Source organism: Bos taurus, chromosome 13, assembly GCF_002263795.3.
Source record: "Bos taurus isolate L1 Dominette 01449 registration number 42190680 breed Hereford chromosome 13, ARS-UCD2.0, whole genome shotgun sequence".
NCBI classification, from domain to species: Eukaryota; Metazoa; Chordata; class Mammalia; order Artiodactyla; family Bovidae; genus Bos; species Bos taurus.
The window spans coordinates 47,505,237-47,510,512 of NC_037340.1; the positions used below are offsets into that span (position 1 = coordinate 47,505,237).

A 5,276-nucleotide genomic window follows, 5' to 3' on the forward strand; every position below is an offset into this window, starting at 1 on the left:
ATTGTTGACCTTGGCAACTTAAAGAATAGAATTACTGTTTTTCTGAGCTGAAGAAGGCTGTGGTGGGAAGACAGAATTGGGGTGTGAGGTGGACCAGAGGGAAGATCAATATTTTGGTTTTGGATGCAGTAGGTCTGACATGCCTGTGAAATAACCATTTGGGGATGTCCAGGCCAGGGGCGTGGTCACAGTGTGGATATTATTCTGTAAGAGCCAGGATACTGGATGAAATCATTGAAGAGTTGAGGTCCACAGCTGAGCTCCCAACCCCCTGCCACCTTTTCTTGACTTGAGGATCCAATTCTTTCCAGCTAGGGCCACTCCCTCCATCTCTTTAAAGAGATTTTCTTTCCTCAGACATCCAGCTCTCAGGCCAGGATATGGACCTGGGGGGAGCTTGTCTTCAGGTAGCTCCAATCCCTTCTGACAGCAGACCTGCTACCTCCTGGAAGGAGGCTGCAGTTGTAGAGGAGGAAGTATATTATTATCTTTTTGACTTCTTGCAGGGGAAGTTGGGGGTGGGAAAGCAAGAGTGACTTCTGTATTTGGTAATTCAGGGGATAGGCAGTTGGGTGGAAAGCCCCAGAGAATGGACTGATGCATGGGCTTCTGCCTCTAGTTGCCCCTACCTACCAAGGTCATGATTGTCATCCTGAAGAGGAACCAGGGAGGGAGCCCTGTGGATAATAAATTTGCAATCTGCAATTGCACCCCACTCCAGTACTCTTGCCTGGAAAATCCCATGGACGGAGGAGCCTGGTAGGCTGCAGTCCATGGGGTCGCTAAGAGAAGGACACAACTGAGTGACTTCATTTTCACTTTTCACTTTCATGCCTTTGAGAAAGAAATGGCAACCCACTCCAGTGTTCTTGCCTGGAGAATCCCAGGGACAGGGGAGCCTGGTGAGCTGCCATCTATGGGGTTGCACAGAGTCGGACATGACTGAAGCGACTTAGCAGCAGTAGCAGCAGCAGCAAGGACAACCAGGACGGAGAACAATACCTGCAATATGGAAGCCATCAGGCTGCAGCCACTCCCTACGATGAACACTGAGGAACTCAGGATGTAAAAAAACACAGGATACGGGCCCCAGATAGTTGAGATGTATATAAAAGGGATGATTTTGGTGAGCCCAGACTCTTGCATCTTCCTGTATATAAAAAAATACTAAATTCCTTCACTTGAGATATCTAGTTTCTTTGATTCATAAAAATACTTTTGATGTTCAGACTACCTCCCTTTTTGCAAATTTCTATATAACCTGACTTCTGCCCCTGCCTCCTCAGAGCAGTTCTCTCAGGGTCACTTGAAATGTTGTCTTCTGGTCTCAAACTCCTAAAATTTCCCAAATAAAATGGAACTCTCAACTTCAGGTTGTGACATATATATATATATATATATATATATATGTGTGTGTGTGTGTGTGTATATATATATATATATATATATATATGTATATATAGCTGCCAAGTTCAGGCAGAAGCCCTGACATTAAGGGGGGCTCCTCAAAAGCCACTGGGCTCCAGAGTCTCCTATTTGTGCTTGAGGGTGAGCCTTTTGAAGAGATAGTCTCCCAACCCAGCCTGGGGACTTGCCACCTTGTGGAGGTTGGTCAGATGGTCACCAATCTTCTTGATGAGTTTCACTTCCTCATAAGGAAGTGCTTCTCCAGGAAGTCACAGATGTGGGGGTCTGCATGGGCAGAACCCAGGCCATGCAGATCCAAAAGGGCCTGGTTCAGGTTCTCCACGAGAAGGGTGGCTTCCATAGCTTCCTGGGTTTTACCCCACTGAAGATGGCTTTGGCATATCCAGGAAGAGGGTGTGGCCACCATGCCGGTTTTGCGTTTTCAAGAGATGCTCCATGCCCTTGCACTTCTCCTTGGCCAGTTGCAAAAAGTGGCCTACACCATCCAGAGCCACATCATCATGGTTGAAATAGAAGCCATGAGAGAGGTAAGTGTAGGAGGCCCACAGATGCATGTGGATCAGCTGGTTGATGGAGGCCTCCATCTTGATGGAATAACTCTGACAAATCTGGGAGCGCATCATTGATTGGTAATGAGTTAAGCTAAAAATTTGTGGATGATCCTGGTGATCACAGACAGCAGAGTGGCTGATTCTGAAGGTTGAAACTAGAATAAATGTTGGAGGGTAGTTGGAGGCTGGAGCAAGGGGCATCCCTGGGTCTGTTCCATCCAAGCACTGTTGAAGCAATCTGAGAGACCACTGTTGAACAGGTCCGAGGGACCACTGAGCACACTGCTGGTTGTGACTTTTTTAAGTCAATAATATATTTTTACCTAACAACAGAGCCCTGAAATACATGAAGCAAAACATTTAGAATTGAAAAAAATAAATAATTGAACAATAATATTTTAAGATGTCAGTGCTCCACTTTCAGTAATGGATATGTTACCAAGTTCAAGACCGCAAGAAATAACTCTACACATGGACATCACCAGATGGTCAATACTGAAATCAGGTGGATTATATTCTTTGCAGCCAAACATGGAGAAGCTCTATACAGTCAGGAAAAACAAGAGCAGGAGCTGACTGTGGCTCAGATCATGAACTCCGTATTGTAAAATTCAGACTTAAATTGAAGAAAGTAGGGAAAACCACTAGACCATTCAGGTATGACCTAAATCAAATCCCTTATGATTATACAATGGAAGTGATAAATAGATTCAAGAGATTAGATCTGATAGATAGAATGCCTGAAGAACTATGCATGGAGGTTCATAACACTGTACCAGAGGCGGTGATCAAAACCATCCCCAAGAAGAAGAAATACAAAAAGGCAAAATGGTTGTCTGAGGAGGCCTTGCAAATAACTGAGAAAAGAGGAGAAGTGAAAGGCAAAGGAGAGAAGGAAAGATACATCCATCTGAATGCAGAGTTCCAAAGAATAGGAAAGAGTGATAAGATAGCTTTCCTAAGTGATCAATGCAAAAAAATAGAGGAAAACAATAGAATGGGAAAGGCTAGAGATCTCTTCAAGAAAATTAGAGATTCCAAATGAACATTTCATGCAAAGATGGGCAAAATAAAGGACAGAAACAGTATGGACCTAACAGAAACAGAAGGTATTAAGAAAAGGTGGCAAGAATACACAGTTCAGTTCAGTTCAGTCGCTCAGTCCTGTCCGACTCTTTGCAACTCCATGAATCGCAGCACACCAGGCCTCCCTCTTCACCACCAACTCCCGGAGTTCACTCAAACTCACGTCCATAGAGTCAGTGATGCCATCCAACCATCTCATCCTCTGTTGTCCCCTTCTCCTCCTGCCCCCAATCCCTCCCAGCATCAGAGTCTTTTCCAATGAGTCAACTCTTCACATGAGGTGGCCAAAGTACTGGAGTTTCAGCTTTAGCATCATTCCTTCCAAAAAACACCCAGGACCGATCTTTAGAAAGGACTGGTTGGATCTCCTTGCAGTCCAAGGGACTCTCAAGAGTCTTCTCCAACACCACAGTCCAAAAGCATCAATTCTTCAGCACTCAGCTTTCTTCACAGTTCAACTCTCACATCCATACATGACTACTGGAAAAACCATAGCCTTGACTAGACGGACCTTTGTTGGCAAAGTAATGTTTCTGCTTTTGAGTATGCTATCTAGGTTGGTCATAACTTTCCTTCCAAGGAGTAGCGTCTTTTAATTTCATGGCTGCAGTCACCATCTACAGTGATTTTGGAGCCCAGAAGAATAAAGTCTGACACTATTTCCACTGTTTCCCCATCTATTTCCCATGAAGTGATGGGACCGGATGCCATGATCTTCATTTTTTGAATGTTGAGCTTTAAGCCAACTTTTTCACTCTCCTCTTTCACTTTCATCAAGAGGCTTTTTATTTCCTCTTCACTCTCTGCCATAAGGGTGGTGTCATCTGCATATCTGAAGTTATTGATATTTCTCCTGGCAATCTTGATTCCAGCTTGTGCTTCTTCCAGCCCAGCATTTCTCATGATGTACTCTGCATATAAGTTAAATAAGCAGGGTGACAGTGTACAGCCTTGATGTACTCCTTTTCCTATTTGGAACCAGTCTGTTGTTCCATGTCCAGTTCTAACTGTTGCTTCCTGACCTACATATAGGAATACACAAGAACTATACAAAAAAGATCTTCATGACCTAGATAACCATGATGGTGTGATCACTCACCTAGAGCCACCATCCTGGGGTGTGAAGTCAAGTGGGCCTTAGGAAGCATCACTATGAACAAAGTGGAGGTGATGGAATTCCAGTTGAGCTATTTCAAATCCTAAAAGATGATGCTGTGAAAGTGCTGCACTCAATATGCCAGCAAATTTGGAAAACTCAGCAGTGACCACAGGACTGGAAAATGTCAGTTTTCATTTCAGTCCCAAAGAAAGGCAATGCCAAAGAATGTTCAAACTACTGGACAACTGCACTCATCTCACACACTAGCAAAGTAATGCTGCAAGTTCTCCAAGCTAGGCTTCAATAGTATGTGAACCGAGAACTTCCAGATGTTCAAGCTGGATTTAGAAAAGGCAGAGGAACCAGGGATCAAATTGTGGACGTCCATTGGATCATAGAAAAAGCAAGAGAATTCCAGAAAAACATCTGCTTTATTGACTATGATAAAGCCTTTGACTCTGTGGATCACCACAAATTGTGGAAAATTCTGAAAGAGATGGGAATACCAGACCACCTTACCTGCCTCCTGAGAAATCTGTATACAGGTCAAGAAGCAACAGTTAGAACTGGACACGGAACAACAGACTGGTTCCAAATTGTGAAAGGAGTAGTACATCAAGGCTGTATATTGTCACCTTTCTTATTTAACTTCTCTGCAGAGTGCATCATGAGAAATGCCAGGTTGGATGAAGCACAAGCTGGAATCAAGATTGCAGGGAGAACTATCAATAACCTCAGATATGCAGATGACACCACCCTAATGGCAGAAGTGAAGAGGACCTAATGAGCCTATTGATAAAAGTGAAAGAGCGTGAAAAAGCTGGCTTAAAACTCAACATTCAAAGAGAAGATCATGGCCTCTGTCCCATCACTTCATGGCAAATAGATGGGGAAACAGTGGAAACAGTGAGAGACTTCATTTTCTTGGGCTCCAAAATCACTGCTGATGGTGACTGCAGCCATGAAATGACAAGTTGCTTGCTCCCTGGAAGAAAATCTATGACAAACCTAGATAGCATATTAAAAAGCAGAGACATTTCTTTGCCAACAAAGGTACATATGGTCAAAGCTACGGTTTTTCCAGTGGTCATGTATGGATGTGAGGGTTGGAA

The 5,276-nt window shown here is 43.7% G+C and overlaps 1 pseudogene; it reads right to left on the reverse strand.

The window, feature by feature from the left end:
* Nucleotides 1–1,468: 1,468 nt before the first annotated feature.
* LOC787698 (ferritin light chain-like) lies at nt 1,469–2,162 on the reverse strand (annotated as a pseudogene).
* Nucleotides 2,163–5,276: the final 3,114 nt, after the last annotated feature.